Raw genomic sequence first — 18,696 nt, 5'->3', positions numbered from 1 at the left:
ACTTCCTGTCTTCAAACTGAATTTACAAGAATGACAAATTAGTGAGGTTTTATCTAGGAGAATCTGTAGAAGTAAAAAAAAAAAAAAAAAATGCGTCACCAATACGCAATAGGGTGTTTTTTTGGTTGGACTAGGCAAAAGTACATCTTTTTAAAACTGTGAGTAGGCTAGGTGGATTTGCCTAATTACTTTGCCTAGCTCCCATAAGTACTTCCTTTTTTAGGGACAGTCCTTCGGTCCTTTTTTAGTTTTTTTAGGTTCAAGCAGACCCATGGATAAAATAAGACAAAATGTTTATCAGACAAAAATGCTGTATATTTTTTTTAACTCCTTGTAAGACTGGATTTCTTGTTTTTAAAAGCTAATATAAAGAAATTGTAAAGGTAATAACTCATAGCTCCCAACTGTAATTAGTTTTAAGGGACTCTCCGTCTTTTGGAACCAAATCCCTCTACCCCTCCTCAGCTGTCCCTCCTATTAATCTGAATTATCTATAGCTCTATAAAAAGTGTTTTTGTCTTTTTTCTAAAGTGGTATACTACACTAAACATTTAAATCAGCCTTTCTCAACCTTTTTACTCCAGATGAACCCTTGAAATACAATTTGAAGTCTCAGGGGAATCCCTGCTAAAATCAATTCATTGTGAAAAATGCCTACATTGGCGGCCAACGAGAAGCACTCTCCTTTCCTTCTTACAGAAGGCTAAAAAAAATGTTGGTACAATGCCACTTGCTCTGCCTACTGATTTTGACTAAGGAACTGTGCAGGCACCATCAGGTGAGAGTTACATCAGCCACAGCTCAGGGAACCCCCAACTACCTCCACAGAACCCTGGTTGAGAATGGCTGCTCTAAATAATTGCAAGGGTTTTGGAAAGGCCTTTCTAAGGAAAAAGTAGCAATAAAAACGTACTTGGTTTAACCAATAACTTTTTGTGTATTGATTCTTTATACATCACTTACTTGGGCATGCCAGGGATGCATACTTTTGTTAATAAAAAAAGGGGGCAATCTTTGGCAGCCCTAGATGGACCACTTCCCGCCCGCTCAAATGACCTTACCAATTTTTAGACCTGTAAAGGATCTACTGTATGTGATACAGCTTTAAAAAAAAACAACAACCTGGGGTACCCATCTCCCTCTTCTTCCCTCCCCCCTCCTGCTCTCTTTCTTTATTTCTCTGTTTTTGTCGCAGTTTGCCCTTATGCACTTCCCTCTCTCATTGCTGAGCTTATTGTAGGCTCCAGTTGAACAGGGTAGGCTATGGCCGCCTAAATGTATTTTTTGGTCAGGAGCCCATCTCATATCTTTCATTCATGTTATGGAATCATGGAGACATCAGTGGTTATGATATTGCCTTGATAGTCTGGATGTTGTTCCTTCTTTGGCATCTTTTTGCACACATATGATCCTAAAGCCTCAAATGACTATCCCATTCTCACAAATTGATGTTCTGTAAGTTCTGTAGTACCTATATTCTATTACAGTATTGGACTGTTGTCTGTCTTATTTTGAGATTTTTAGTTTAGCTATTTTAAGTGTACATTTCATTTTTGTATTGCATTATTTCACCTGTTATATTGGAAAACTTTAATAAAATTTCAGTAAAAGAAAAAAATTGGCAATCTAGGGCAAGAGGAACTAAACCCTGTCAGCTATGCCCAGTTAAAGGCAGGCAGAGGGCAAAGGACTAGTCATCTGTATTGATTGTGGTCTTCCTGTAGCTGATCTTTCCTCATTATCAATCTACCATGCCTTGTGTTGCTGTGTGAGGACAGCTAACTTGGTAAAGGTAGGGCTTTGCTTCTTTATGTCAGAGCCTCCAGCAAGCAGAACAGTGATCAGCACAGTGGTGACATCACCAAAAAACTCACTCCAAATCTCCTGAGACTAGCAGTGAGAGGCAGCAGTGCCTTAGATCTCACACTGCAGATATACAGCTATGAGGCAGAGGGCACATACCAGGAAGTGCACTGCTATATTTTTAAAGAGTAATTTTCAGATAATAAGATAAGATAAAGATTATCTGAATTTTAAAAAAATAGTCATTTTAAACAAAAGCAAAATGTTAAAGTAAGAAATTAAACCCGTCTAAAGTTTTTTAGCCAAGGAAGCTGCCATATTTGCCTCTGTTTGATCTTCAACTGCCATGATGCTGCACTTGTGATCAGTTATGACACCAGCCATTTGATGGTTTGACAGTTTGGTTGAGAACACATCCAATGTGACAGTTACATTCCCATCATGTGGCAGAAATATAACAGTTCTTTTAAACTGTTAAATCTATGGGTTTACTTCCACTTTAAGGTTAGCTTAGGCACAATTAAAATTTCTAGATGTTTCCTAAAACAGAAATCTTCACTTTTTGAGTACAGGTCCACTTTGAATTACGCCTACTCAGCTTCACTGAGAGTGAGATCACTATCCATGCAAAAGTATCTATTCGGGTGCTTCCATTAGATACTTCTAATGCCACATACACACGAGCGGAATTTCTGACAGAAAAAGTCAGACGGCCCTTTTCGGCGTATATTCCAACCGTGTGTATGCCCCATCGGACTTTTCACTTTGGGAAAACCGCTCGTCTGTATGCTGTTCCGACATACCAAAAACGACGCATATTCTAAAGCAAGTACGAGACGGAAGCTATTGGCTACTGGCTATTGAACTTTAATTTTCTAGTCCCGTTGTATGTTTTGTACGTCACTGCGTTTTTGTGTTGCGTGTGCGTGTGTGTATGCAAGACAGCTTGAGCGGAATTCCGTTGGAACTCCGTCGGAAAAACCTTCAGTTTATTCCGACGGGAAAACCGGGGTCATGTGTACAGGGCATAAGACAGACTTTTACTTTGCAATAAGATCCTTTTAAAGTGAAACTCGTTTTGCCCTCTTTGAGCTATACTGTATATACTGCAAGGATCTTAGGAAATGGTATTAAAAGTCCTCTCCTGTTCCAGTTTTGGCCATTTTGCTAATTTCTAATTAGTTATTCTAATTAGTTATCACTGACCTCAGATTCAAAACAAATCAAACTTTTAATTGCCTTGAATTACAATATAGTTTGTGTAGCATGTATGTCTATAGGCCTAGATTTCACACTGACTGCGGGTTAGAAATCGTGCGATGAAGCACAATTTCATACCCGCATGTTAGTCCAACTTTGGGAGCGATTTCAGAGACATCTGCACAGATGTATATTGATATCACCCCCAAAGCCACCAAAAGTAGTGCAGGAACTACTTTTGGGAATCAGTGTGGAGCTGCAAAGTCAGCATCACACTGCATTGGACAGGGCTATTGCAGGCAAAAGCCATCGATTTGGCATTCGATTTGACATGTCAAAATGCATGCCAAATCTGCCCGATGTGAACATGGGCTTTAACTGCTAACAAAATGTATGTTTTCCTTCACATAGTGATAATTATCGCTGACAACAATCAGCATGAAAGTATCATGAGGGGAAAGCATCACCTACGGCACTTTGTGGTTTACAACTTCCTCTTCCTCTTTCTTAAACTTCCGTAAGAGTAGTTATCAGAATTAGTGGTCATTTTCAGATCCCCAAAAAAAAATTAATCGGATGAGTAATAAAAGATTCTCATGAAAGGGAGTTTCAATTTCAATGCAAGAGTGGACTTCTGCTCCTGAATTGACAGCTTAGATTTGTGAAATAAATGATACTCTGCCCGACAATAAATTTTTATACATCCACAGGGGATGCTCATCTAAATACAATAATGTTTGGGATTGCTGGTTACATTCTACCACAGCGTATGTGTGACTACACTACACCTGAGTAGTTATTCCCTTGAATAGAATGCAGCCCAATATGGTCTGCTTTATGCGCAGTGGATATAAAAAGTCTACACACCCGTTAAAATGTCAGGTTTCTGTGATGTAAAAAAGAGACAAAGATAAATCATTTCAACTTTTTCCACCTTTACTGCGACCTATAAACTGAAAAAATCCATTGAAAAGCAAACATAATTATTATTTTTTTTGGGGGGGGGGGGGGGTGGGGGTAAAAAATATAAAATAATGTGGTTGCATAAGTGTGTACACCCTCTTATAACTGGAGAAGTAGCGGTGTTCAGAATTAAGCAATCACATTCAAACTCATGTTAAATGGGAGTCAATACATACCTGTGATCATTTAAAGTGCTTCTGATTAACACCAAATAAAGTTCAGCTGTTCTAGTAGGTCTTTCCTGACATTTTCTTAGACACATCTTACAGCAATAGCCATGGTCCGCAGAGAGCTTCCAAAGCATTAGAGGGATCTCGTTGTTAAAAGTTATCAGTAAGGAGGAGGGTACAAAAGAATTTTCAAGGTATTAGATATACCATGTAACACAGTGAAGACAGTCATCTTCAAGTGGAGAAAATATGGCACAACAGTGACATTAGCAAGAAACGGACATCCCTCCAAAATTGATGAAAAGACCAGAAGAAAACTAGTCAGGGAGGCTGTCAAGAGGCCTACAGCAACATTAAAGAAGCGGCAGGAATATCTGGCAAGTACTGGCTGTGTGGTACATCTGACAACAATCTCCCGTATTCTTCATATGTCTGGGCTATGGGGTAGAGTGGCAAGAAGGAAGCCTTTTCTTATGAAGAAAAAGATCCGAGCCAGCTAAATTTTTTAAAAACACATCTGAAGTCTCCCAAAAGCATGTGGGGAATTGTGTTATGGTCTAATGAAACCAAGGTTGAACTTTTTGGCCATGTTTCCAAAAGATATGTTTGATGCAAAAACAAGATTCCACATTACCAAAAGAACACCATACCCACCGTGAAGCATGGTGGTGGCATCATCGTGCTTTGGGGCTGTTTTTCAGCTGGAACAGGGGCTGTGTACCTGGTACTCTCGCTCTCTTCTTGTAGCTATTATGCACAATGTATATCTATTGAGGTCTCTAGGGCCTTTCATGAGTGACGCCCCCTGGCAGTTTGATATCTATGCTGTAATAGTGATAGATTTCTTTTCTTTTTCATGTCCATTGTGTCTTGTTATGCTTTGTATCACGGGGGAAAATAAGACCCCATTCCTTTTGAATTGTGCCTGTAATTACTGTTCTGTACCTTATGTTCCTATTGTGATCCTTTATCTGTACTTATTTTAATAAAAATTACTGTATAACGGGAAAATAAAGAGAGGGCTTCTGCAAGCAAACTGGCTGTTTATTAACATGGATGGTTCCTACTGCATTATAAAATCCCAAACTAAAATAAAAAAATCCTTTAATGTACAAAATTCAGTAATAAGCCATGTACCAGTATTTGCATTTTGTGTTTGAATCTGGCTGAAAAGTATTGATCTGTATTAGATCTCTGCAATAGCCACTTCAGAATAGACACCTATGCTATCAAAGGACAAATAAAAACACCCCATTTTAGAGATTCTAAAAAAAAAAAAAAAACTGTAATTGAAGTCACCTATTTTGTATTTTAAAGTGGTTGTAAACCTTCACATACTGTATACCTAGTGAAGTGAACAGCCTCAGACGATACACAAAGATGAAACAAAGCCTCCTACATAGGTTTTACTTGTTTATTTGCAGTCTTCCCCTCTCTACACCCTTTCAAACGTGCAGATCATGTTAAAAATCTTTCTTCATCTGTCAGCAGCATAGAGAAGAGGGCAGAGAGACTGAAGTAACTGTGCATGAGAGCTGATTGGAGGAAAGGAACACACCCCACTCCACACAGCAGAACTGTGAATACACAAGCTCCGTTCTGAGCCCTTCCCCCTCTCAACACAAATACATCTCATGTGTTGGAAATCTTTTCAGAAGTGACTTATGCTGATAACAGAGGAATGAAGCAGCAGAGAGAAACGACACTCAGAGCTATGGAGAGAGATAAGTAAGCAGGTCGGAGCTGCTGTACTAAATGTCAATGTTAGTACAGCGCTCTCCCCTGCTGAGCTATTGTGTTCTGACAGGGGGCACTTCAGTCAGTGCTGCCATTGGCTGAGAGCGCTGATCAGCAAACCTTTTTCGGTCTGGGAACACTGGAAGCTTAGCCCCCGTGCATGAGGCTCCAGAATTTAGGTGTAGGTGAAGGACACAGGTGCGCCATCCAGACCTGTTGCTGGCAGCCTGTAAAATTCTATCCTATTCTGCTGAAGATTCATTTTTTTAAATGATCTGATTTTTTTCAGCCCACAAATATGTGTAAAATATACAACGTGGCCCTTGAAGCGAAAAGTTTTGGAGACCCCTGCTATAGAGGTACAGTGTTGTCACCCTAGGGCAAGAAGTTTGTTAGTACTACAGAGCATCTCCCCACATTCCTTACTCTATAATATGGGTGCTCATCCTGTAGCCCTCCAGTTGTTGCAGAACTACAATTCCCATGAGGCACTGCAAGCCACTGACAGTTACAAGCATCACTCTTAAAGGCAGAGGCATGATGGGACTTGTATTTCCACAACAGCTGGAGGGCCATACTCTATAATATAGGTGAAGGATTCTGTAGTGAATCAAGTAGAGCTGACAGCTGATGGTGCTAAAAATGCAGCACTGGCAGGAAGCACAGCAAGTTAGAAGTTTACTGAACTCCTGGCAGGCTCAACGAGGTATTTATCAAAAAGATATAACAAAACATTTTCAAGGGCATTTATAAAGTTGGTCTAAAACAATTTAACATTTCAAAAGAAATGGGAGTGCAGATAACAGATTCACGTACTTATTGGAAACAGGCAAGTGTATTTGGAGCAAACATTACATGCGGAGGCGCACTAAAATCAGTGTCAATAAGGACATTCCGTGTGTGATGGGACTATCCTGCGATAAGGCCTTTGTGAACAGATATTAAAGACTGTATAGCGGAGATTCTAGACATACACCTCCCTCTCTGCCCATTGCACTTCTTACTCTATGTCACCACTCTTCCACTCACCCACTATAAATGTAGTGCTCTACCTCATCTTCTCAATGCCTCTAAACTTCTCATACCTATTCATCGGAAGAGCCCATAAGTTTCAAGTTGTGGTGACTGGATCAAGGTGACTGATGTCATGGAGGCTGAGGAGTGGATTTTTAAATCTAATGCCGCGTACACACGACCAGACTTTTCGACGGACTAGTTCCGACGGTCTTCCCGACGGACTGTCGGCGGAGGTCAGATGGACTTTCTGAACGTGTGGACTTGGCCACACACGACCGAACTAGGTCCGTTAGAAAATCCGTTCATTTTGAGCGTGATGACGTAACGGGACTAAACAAGGAAGTTCAATAGCCAGTAGCCAATAGCTGCCTGTCGGCTGGCTTAGCCCTTCCTTCTCTGGGCTGGCTGCTCAGCTGTCGGCTAATTGCCAGCTCTCATCTCTCTCCACAGTTACCCAGCTGTTCCTGATCTTGCTCATCTGACCTGCCTACTTAAAGCTGTCCAGCTCACTTCATCTCTGCCTTCGCCTTGGTCACATGACAAGAAGAAACCATCTCCTGCTTAGACTGGCTTGCTGACATCCCTTCTGGCTCCTTATCCTGCTTGTTGTTGCTCCACTTGGATCCCTGACTTCTGGCCTGGCTGATTACCCGATCTGGTTATTGAACTCTGGACTGGCTGACTACTCGATCTGGTTACTGGACTCTGGCTATGCTTTTACTACGCTTACTCTATTTACCTTTTTATTAATAAACAAGTGTGATTTAATTGCACTTCTGTCTCGGTCTGATTCATGGTTTCTGACACTGCCCTTGCATCATATCTGGTCCGTCGGACCAGCACACAGGCAAACGGTTTTCACAATTTTTAGTCCGTCGGACAGATTTGAAAGATGTTTTATTTCTAGGTCTGTCAGACTTTTTGGGAAAAAAAGTCTGCTGGAGCCCACACACGATTGAATTGTCCGACGGATTCCAGTCCGCCAAACCAAGTCTTGCGGAAAGTCCAATCGTGTGTACGCGGCATAAGGGTACTCAAGACCATTCTGACTCCATCTAGGCCACATGGAGGCATTATGTATTTGGATTGCTCACAGGCTCCTCCAGCTTAGACACTGCCTTACTTGCCCAAGGTGATGCCCACCTTTAAACAACTTGTTCAGACACACCAATAATCTTGACCTTACCTCCCTTTCTGTTTTTGATTTTGTGGGTTTCTATGTCAGTTCCTTTCAGCCTGTGGACTGGTTGTGGTTGACGCGTCTTAGACTCACCTTGTGTTCCTCATTTTGTATAATTTTTTTTATTCTTTTCTTTATTTAGTCACGCTGTACAGTTGCACCCAAGCTATAGGTTAACTAGTTCTTTTTTGCGGCTGGGTTGCCACTTACTGGTGACCTGTTGATATGTGGAGGCGACACCTGTGTTGTCAGTCTGACTGCATTGGCACTGTATGGCTGGGTGAAGCCTTCCTAGAACAACCCCAGGCTGCTTATTTATACTTGCTTAAATGGTTTGTATAGGTTCAATTTCTTTATACTTACCTCCACTGTGCAGTTCGTTTTGCACAGAGTGGCCCCGACCCTGCTGTTCCGGGGTCCCACGGTGGCTGTCTTGGCTCCTCCCTGCTAAAGCTAACCCCTTCTGGGAAGCTCTTTTCTGAGGGCGTTAGCTTGTGGGCATGCTCCCATGTCATACAGTTGGCTTCCATAGATGCCAACTATATGACTCAGTCCCGCGCCCCCGGCTGCTGCGTCATTGGATGATTGACAGCAGTGTGAGCCAATGGCTGCGCTGCTATCAATCTATCCAATCAATGGCCAGACTCACTGAAGAAGAGGATGCCGGGGGACGCGCACAGCAGGTGAACGGGCTCAGGGGGGGGGCTGATGACAGTGAGGATGCATTAAGGTGATGCATTAAGGTTAAAAAAAAAAAAAACACGAACCTTTACAACCCCTTTAAGGCTGACCATACATTTTACAATTTTCTTATTCAATTCCCTTTAGATTTACCTATGTAGTAGAAGGACCACTTTGTAAAAGTGTTGCTATTAAGAGGGGGCATGATCGGAAGCTGACCTGAATGGATACTTAAGTCAGCTAGCTCTCCCTCAGCCTGCAGCTTTAAGGCAAATATCGGGGACTTCGCTCACCATCCATGGGCTGATCTAGGATCACTCGATCCTCATCAGCCAGGGGATTATCCCAACCTCCACTGGGGTCCACCAGGACCTTCAGGGACTACTTTAGATCACCCGGCATGCCTCCGTGCAGAGAAGACAAAATGGCGCTTGACGCCGTCTCCTTCTCTGGCCTCCTCACACTCACCAGCCAAGCCACACGAGGAGCAGATCGCAACCCACATCCAGCCCTCTGTGCCGTACACACAGTGCATGGATGCCTTCTCATGATTATTCAGGGCAGCTTCAGAGCCCCGTATCCAGGAGAGCAGCCCTGACTCTCCTGCCACCTCAGAAGATTTGGAGGACTTTCCGGCCCTCCCAGGCCCCAAGAAACCCCGGGCCTACCCAGAGCCTGAAAGAGGCAGTAGGCCTCACTCCCCCAACACGCCTGTGTATGCCTCCTCCAAGGCCGAAAGACAGTCCTACTCCAGAGACTCTAGCTCTGCCAGATGAACCACTGGGACCCCGCCTTCTTATGCCCAGATTGCAAGCTCCCAGGCACTTCCTCATACGGGGAGCCCACCGGCACCTGCTCCATCGCCCTCCCACACTCCTGTCTCCCCCATGTGGCAATCCTATCTACAAGCCATCCCAACTAAGGAGAACTTGAAACAGCTCATAGAAGATGTTAAAGCCACATGCCGAGCTGAAATCCATGCCCTCCATACGGCCCTCAAGCACCTAGCAGACAGGATGGAAATGGCGGAGGAGGAGATACAGGATACCAAAATGGCAGTCCACCGCAAATTCAGGGCTCAGACTACTGCCTCTTGCTGAGAAACATGCAACGTCATGTTGAGGACTTGGACAATAGGGGACCCAGGAACAACATTTGTGTGCAAGGCCTGCCTGAATCAGAAGAAGCCAAAGATCTACAGACCACCCTGCAGGCCTTGTTTACCAACCTACTGGGGGAACCTGCTGACAAAAACATTGAGATGGACAGAGCTCACCAAGCCCTTTGGCCTAAGGGCGATGTCATCTGCCAGGTGCACTCCTATCCGCTGAAAGAAGACATTGTGTGCAAAGTTCGCTCCATCCACAAACTGGTCTTCGACAACAATCCGATACAGATATACCTGGACTTTTCCTGGATCATGCTTCAAAAGTGTAGACTCTTACAACCCCTTTTCCATGCTTTATAAGACAAGGACATTATCTACAGATGGGGATTTCCCTTCAGCCTGACAGCAAGACACCAAGGAAAATCTGCTGTACTGCACTACCCAGAGGACCTTGGTATTTCCATTCCTCAGCTACCTGACTGGGACCTGGTGGCCACCCCTCCTCCACCCCAGGTGGTTTGGCAGAAGGTCCCCCCCAGCAAGCGCACTAGAGGACCAGACTCCCCTCGTAAAGCTACTAAACAGAGATGGCGGATCCTACTCTATGACGAACTTCCTGTCTAGTTAGCCTCCATGTCCTTTTCTATTTTGTCCATTTCCTCATAGACGGTGGAAATTTTAACCTCTCCTACTCCACAACCTTTGAACGCCACGTGGTGAACCCCCAGGCTCCACATACTCAAGCCCCCAGGGACTCCAAGCTCTTTCGCCAGCTCACCAGAAGACATGCTCTGTTCGATGCCTGGCGTGTTCTCCACCCTGGCGACCATCAATACACGGTTTATTATGCCCCTCACCATACCCACTCGCTCATAGATTATTTCTTTGTTACCAACATGCTCTGCATTACTTGCTCCGCACAAATACTCCCAATCTCCTGGTCTGATCACGCTCCCATCCTACTAACGCTTAATCTAGGCACTCCTCTCTGTAGGCCCTATAACTGGCGGCTGAGTCATTTTCTTTTAAAGCATCTCCCCTCCAGAGTGGAGCTGGAATCTACCCTGAAACATTACTTTCCTGTTTCGAGAATGACACCCCTGATGTCTCCCTTTCCACACTCTGGGCAGCCCACAAGGCGGACATCAGGGGTCGGTGTCTCGCCCTTTCTTTAGCCATGAAGAGGGATGCTAGGGCCACCAAGCTACAAGCTGAGAGGCACCTTAGGGTCCTTGAAGCTCGGTTACAGTCTTCCCCATCCCTATCTCTCCTCAAACGGATTGCCCGCCTACGAATGACACTTAAAGACCTTGCGACGGGTCAGGTAGAGAAAGCACTGATGCGACTAAAACAGTTATACTACTACAAAGGCAACAAGGCACACTCACTACTGGCTAGAAAATGAGCTGGCCAAACTCATACATCTACTTCACATCAAATTAAGAACAGGTTAGGTTGCTTGTTATCCCACCCCCAGGACATAGCCAACTCCTTTGCGGAATACTACACTGACTTGTATAATAAAACTGAGATACCACATAACCCACCGGACCTAGTTGACTGTATGACCCGGTACTTGGAGCAAGCTGGGATACCCCAACTCCAGGCTTCATATCTGCTTGCACTTAATGCTCCCATTACTGCAGAACTCATGGTGACCATTAAAGCCATACCCTCTCACAAATCCCCCGGCCCAGACAGCCTGCCATACAAGTACTACAAATCCTTCCTCCTCCTTTTGCTCCCACATATGACCAAACTGTTTTACGCTTTCCTTCAGCAAACCCAAATCCCAAACCATATGCAAAGCTCCTTCCTTACCCTGATTCCAAAACCAGACAAGGACCCTTCTTTATGTGCCAGCTACAGGCCCATAGCCCTATTGAACTCTGACCCAAAAATATTCACTAAACTCCTCAATCTGCTTGAATGCAGTCCTACCTACCCTGATCCACAAGGACCAAGTGGGCTTTGTCCACCTTCATCAAGCGGGAGATAACGAGAAAGTTCATAGACTTGATCAATGTAGTTAACAAAGACAATTCAGAGGATCCCCCTATATAACTTACACGCTGAACTTGACAAATACGGGCGATTTCCGGTTACAAAACAAATGCATCCAGGGCCATAGCCCTCCCAATTAATCTCCCAGTGGTTGATATCCACCAGCTATGGTCCTGTTATCACTATACTTGGGAACGCACTTCTCTAAAATACCAGGGGGTTAACCTCACCCCGTCCTTTGCCACACTATACCAAGCCAATTTGCCCCCCATATATACTGTAAGTCAATTAGGGAGTTAATCCAAAAATGGACCCATCACATCTGTCAAAATGGTTATCCTTCCTAAGCTTCTTTATCTATTCCAGCCACTACCCCATCCCTGTCCCCTACAGCCACCTACGCAAACTGCAAGCTGACTTACTACAATACATGTGGAACTATAAAAGCCATAGGATGCCTATATCAGTCCGGATGACATTGCGTGCTGACGGGGGGCCTGGCGTTTCCCAACCTAGTTAAATACTATCAGGTGGCCCAACTACGCGCGATAGTCTCCTGGTTCCTACAATAAATGGATGGAAATAGAGAAAATTTGATTGGCCAAAAACAAAAACAGCCTTCTCTGGAATATCAATGTGGAGGTGGAACCTGGTCAGCTATTGGGGTCAATGTCCCAGCTTAGGCGGCTATGGCATAAGCTATCTCTTGAACACAAGCTCAAATCTCAAAGATCACTGTTGACCTCCTTTCTCTGCAACCCCAAAGTGCCTGCTAGCCTTACCCGACAGATGTCTTGGTCCTGGGCTTCACGGAACCTATTCCATTTTGGACACTTCGTAGACACCAGATCTCGTAAACTGCTACCATTTTCCAAACTCCAAGATAAACATGACCTACCCCACCACGTGTTCTACGGCTACCTGCAGATCCGACACTATGCCCAAACCATAACTCCAAGTGTGCAATTTTCCACACCTTCCCCATTTGAACGCATTATATTAGAGGGTTCCGCACATAGAGGACTGATCTCGGATATATATCAGATCATTAACACTCCATACCAGAATAGGACAAACATGCTTACATTCTCTGCTGGGAAAGGGAGCTGGGAGAGGAGATCCCCGTGGAGGCATGGCAGGCGATCTGGAGTCAGGCTGCCAAGAGTTCTCTATGTACCCTCTAACTCTGGTACTCGACTCTGGATGTGCTCCATGTTATCTACCCCTCTAGCTCTGACCGCTGCTGGTGCTGCCAGTGGGACAGAGGCACCCTTCTCCCCATCTACTGGATCTGCCCTTCATTAGCTCCAGTTTAGCGTTCGACACAACAACTTCTGATTCGCCTCTTTGAGGCATTAATACCCATGACACCGAAATTCTTCCTGCTAGGCCTCTTCCAACTGAAAATAGCCAAACCCTATAAGAAATTACTCAGACACATTCTCACGGCTGCACGATACCTAGTTGCCCTTAGAATGGATTTTCAATAACCCCACCAAATGTGTTATGTCTTATTGTTTTTCACTATAAAATCCTATGTGTATGTATACATACATTGGTTTTACAAAAAAAGTACTCTATCGTAATATATATATATATATATATATATATATATATATATATATATATATATATATACACACACACATACACACACACACAGCTAACTACTTTATTCAATGTATTTGAACAGTTTTAATAAGGGCACAAGCAGACCTTTGTTTGATCCTGTCAAACTTAATGTACTGTACGTAACTTTCCCATATTCCACATAATTGTTTGTAAACCACCTGTATAAGATGTCCTTATCTTAGGCTGTAGCTCAACTGCTGTCAATCTAATTAGTGAACTAAAAATTAACTATCTTATCTCTGTGATTTATATGCATTTCAAGGACTCTAAACAACTTCTGTGTAACTTGAAATTATTCTTCTAAGCAATCTCATGCAAACATTCATTAAAAGATTATAACATAAGAATCTCATTTCTCTAACACTTACACTTGTACCTGTGTACTGTTTCTTTCATTGAGACAACTAATAAAAGTGTTATTTAAAAAAAAACAACAGGATTCCCTACATTATAGAACCTGAAAGTAAAGTAGAGAAATTGACTTAACGTGTCAGGTACACTGTATTGCCAGGGGTGCTATAGCGCCTGGGGGGCCGGGGGGCGTGTTTGTGGGGTCGGGCGCTGATGTGGGTGGGGGGGGGGCCTGGCTCACGGTCTCTGCTCTGGTTCGTCCCAGGGGTATTCTGTTGGGTTGGGGCAGGACTGTATTCGGGCCGGTCGGATTCCACCTTCCCGGGTTTGCTCATCTGTGTCTTTGTGGGCCTTGCTTTGTGCACTGGTGTAAGTCATTGGGGGAGGGGGGATTATGGTGTGGGGTTATTTTCCAGGGGCTGGCCCCTTCGTGGTATGTGACAGCATACCAAGACATTTTGGACAATTTCATGCCCCCAACTTTGTGGACAGTTTGGGATGGCCCCTTTCTGTTCCACCGTGACTGCACGGGGTATGTGGGGCTTGGTTGGCTTGCGCAGTCCTGGCCTCAGCCTGGTGGGGCACTTTTGGGGCCGGGCCTCCTCGGTTGCATTGGTGCCTGGCCTCGTGGGTGTGCTTCTGTAAGACTGGTCAAACATTCCCATAGACACACTCCTAAACCTTGTGGACAGCCATTCCAGAGAAGTTGAAGCTGCTATAGCTGCAAAGGTTGAGCCAACTCAATATTGAACCCTACAGACTGAGTTGCCGTTGGGGTTCATGTGCGTGTGGGGGCAGGTGTCCTGGTGCTTTGGTAATGTGGTGTATGTGAGCGACAGTGTCATTAACTTAACCTCCATTCCATGTCAATTGCACAAAACTAGCAACAAAAAATTTACCGGTTGTAACTAGCTTGTGGTTTGCCCTTTTTTATATAATTTAAAATCTTTACGATAAAAAAAAAAAAAAAAGAATGAATCTGCTGCATGTGTAAAGCTATCAAAACTGGCAGCAGGAATTTTAAATGCCCATATAGCCATAAAAGTGTTTACTGAATGCCCTTGTTTCAACGGTTTAACAGACCAAAAGGGAGCAAAAATACAGGTGACACAAACCTGTCCTTTGGGAAAAAACTGCTTTATTGAAAGTGAGGTCAGCTACAGCAGCAGAGGTAAGTCCCATCCTCCATTCAGCTCATACACAGTACATCAGATAGGCGGTAACCCTTCAGTGGTGACATTTTGTGTGTTTAAATATATACATTTACAGGAGTGTGCAGAGAACACGGGTTACACTCAGGAAGTTATAAACCACACAAGGACAGAGACAGACAGAGCTAGCTATGTGCATGAATGATGCTCAGCTAGTCTGCATATATCTTGGACCAAACTTGCTCTCTGCATGTTTAAAAAGTGATCCCTACTATCCATGGACTATTTAGTTTGATCCAGCTATGTATCACTACCCAGTGGATCCTTACTAACCTCTTGCATGTCTTTTTTGTTAGTGTATCTAAAGCAAAGTTTTGTCTTTTTTTCTTTTAAATTAACCTGGTATTCCAGGAAATAACACACTTCATGTCCCACTGTATCTATATTTAGGCCTCTTTCAGATCGCCTTAGCTATTTACTCGCAATCCGCAATGAACTGCATTGTCAGCATCAGCCAGTCCACAGTTAGCAGGCTATCGGGAGGGAATGTCTCATCTCTTGTTAGGATTTCACTCTGAAATCCTTCTTTACTTTGGTGCAACTGCAACCCTTGGGCCCAGTTAATGCATTGTCCCACTCACCCCTTGGAGCACAGCGGCAGGCAGCTGCGAAAATGTGTATAGGGTCGTCCAGCTTTACAGTTCCCATGTGGAAGGGGTTTTAGTCCTCCACTGTATCTACGAACATGGTTGTCATAACAAACTGGACTAGGTCTGCCTTTGTTCATCTTTATTAAATGCTAGTTGTCGATAGGATTAGGGCTCATGATGCAAACTGGTATAATTAAAATATGCCCATGAATCCTACATCCCGCTTTCAGGACTTGGTAACAAGATCCTGCGTGGAAATGTTGTCAGTATGCTGTATGCAGTAAATGTTTCTGCAATGTTTACATGCATACAACAGTACAGTACAAATAGGCACTACTGGTTGCTAGTACGTCTTCAGTTGTTCAGGCAATCATTGAAGCATCAATAGCAACTAGTGGCGGTGTTAGGATTAAGTTGCCTGCTGGTGGCACTATCCTGCTCTGGGCTGTTTGCTGCAGTTCCAGTGTCCACCAGCAGGTGTCACCCAGGAGCCAACAGGCTGGTGTAATCAAGCTAATTAATGTTCAGCTGCCTGGGGGCTACTTAAGGCTTCTCCTCCCCTCCCCTGGTGCATCACGATTCTGGTCCCTTCCTTGCTGTGCCTAGCTTGATCCAGTCTGTACCACGCTGCCTTGTTCCTGCATTGCTTCTGTTCGAGTACCCTGTTTAGAGCCCCCTTCCTTGCAACCTTGCATTCCCTGTACCCTTGTCCTTTAGATGTTTTTTGTATAGTTAGTAGTTAGGTTCCTTTTGTTATGTGCGGTATGTTTATGTTCACATTTACTGTGTGCTGTGTTTGCTGTGTTTCACTATAAATAAATATCACTTTAATATATATATATATATATATCCTTTGTTTGGTCTCAGTTCCCTTGTATAGCTACGTGTCTGGTCTCCGTAGCTGCTGATCCTGACAGGTAATGTCGGCTGCTGTTTACACATTATTATTTATATGTCAGCCCTGAGTAGCGGCTGCAGCCAATAGTACTGTTTGTCTCTCAGTTCCTGCTACTATCACCCTTCATAGGGAGGAGGCAGGTGGCTCCAATAGAGTGCATTTTTTCTGTACATATGTAAATTTTAGTAGAGTGGAACCTTGGATTACGAGCATAATTTGTTCCAGAAGCGAGCATATAAAAGCTAGTTTCCCCATAGAAGTCAATGGAAACTCAGATAATTTGTTCCACAGCGAGTTTTATGGTATGCATTACCGCATGTGGCCAGAGGTTGGGAGCACCGGGGACACTCGGAAACTGCTTGGATGCACTCGGAAACTCTCGGAGAGTGGCTCCGAGTGCATTCGAGTGGCTCCAAATGTCACCGGCGCCCCAGCACCTCTGGCCACATTCAAGCCGCAGAGGCTTGAGAATCCTGCTCGTTTTGCAAGACAACGCTCATAAACTGAGTCAGGATTTAAAAAAAAATAGCTCTCATTGCGAAATGCTCGTTAACTGCGTTACTCACAATTAAAAAAAAAAAAAAAAAAAAAAAAAAAAACACTGTAGGAATCTAAAAGCTCAATTTTTGCATCTATTTTTAGTTCACAGGAAGTGTCAAGGACACTGCATATTTAGCAAGAACAACAGGTATTTTCTGTACTTCCTGAAATTTTTATTAGACTGAAAAACTGAAAATAATGCACTCATATCTAAGGACTGGTCCCCCGCTCATCTTTTTTTAGCAGTGATCCCCAATGCTCACGAAAAATGGGGTTGCCCTGTAACATGCGACTGCTCCGATCTATGCAGTATTTCACTCATGCTCTGTGATTACATACCTCTTAGGTGGAGTTTCACTGACAGCATGGCCTCACAGAAAGTGGTTGAATGATGCTGAGCGAAGATCTGGTGGCACCTTCAACATGCAAAGGGACAGTAGCACAAAGTTTTATATTTTCACAGAAAGGACAGTTTTTTGAAAATAAAGTTGGATTTAGGGCCCAAAATATACTTTGTTAAAGTGGTTGTACACCCTGTGCAACCACTTTTACCTACAGGTAAGCCTATATTAAGGCTTACCTGTAGGTGCTGGAAATATCTCCTAAACCTCCACATTTTAGGAGATATTTTACAATAAAGTTGTGCGCCGTTGTCTACGGCGCATGAACACTTTAAAAAGGGCAGATCGTGCAGTTTATAAAGGGGGTCATGCCGTGACTGACAGCTCACGCACGCATGCACAGGAGTGACATCACGTGACTCCGACCAGTCACAGGGCCAGAGTTCGTGGCCCCGGAAGGTAGAGGGTCGAAGATGGAAGCTAGCTGCTACTGAGGACAGCGGTGACATCGCAGGCAATGCATAGTAGCCCATAATGCTTTACCTTAACAGGGAAATAAATAGGAAGTAAAACCCATCAGGGCTTACTTTCTCCTTAATATACCTGTATTGCATTGAAATGTCTATTAGGTATGCTAACCCTCTGGCTTCTATAATTTCTGAGTCTCTGAACCAGAACAAGTCTGCAGATTTGAAATGTCAGACAAGAGGGGACACCGCTTTCTCCATAGTGCCCAACAGTCCTGCCTTTGGAAAGACAGTGGGATTGATGTATTGAGTAGAGTAAATTCACTTCAATCATCCAATCATGTGCAAGCAACAGCTGTTTCACCAATGAAATAACAGAATCTGATTGGCTGACCCTGCTCATTCTCCCTCATTCTAATCCTAGACACACATACTTTGTAGGTTTCTAAGTTCCAGTAAATCTAAGCTCCCCTTCATCAGTTTTTGGTTAGTCGCTTACTTGGTAGTAAAGCCAAGCTCAGCAAGACGACCCCCAAGGCAGTCAGCTTCTATATTTCTGTCTTGATAGGTAAAATTTCATTAAAATTTCTGAGTGTAAAAAAAAAATGCTCCCTAGGCCTCGTTAAATACTCACCCTGTTTTTAATGATGTGCCCCTGCAGACTTACTGCTCTGAGGTTCAGCCCCAGCCCCTCTTCTGGTTTGAATAGCCCCATGTCGATTAACCCTCATCATGTGAGCCCAATGTGTGAATGACCCCATCCCCTAGGGGTATTTCTTCAAGCTTCACTGGGCTCACAGGAG

The sequence above is a fragment of the Lithobates pipiens genome, unplaced genomic scaffold (assembly GCF_037356315.1).
Source record: "Lithobates pipiens isolate NorthernLeopardFrog02 unplaced genomic scaffold, aLitPip1_a1.2 Scaffold_22, whole genome shotgun sequence".
NCBI lineage: Eukaryota > Metazoa > Chordata > Amphibia > Anura > Ranidae > Lithobates > Lithobates pipiens.
This window is presented reverse-complemented; position numbering follows the sequence as displayed.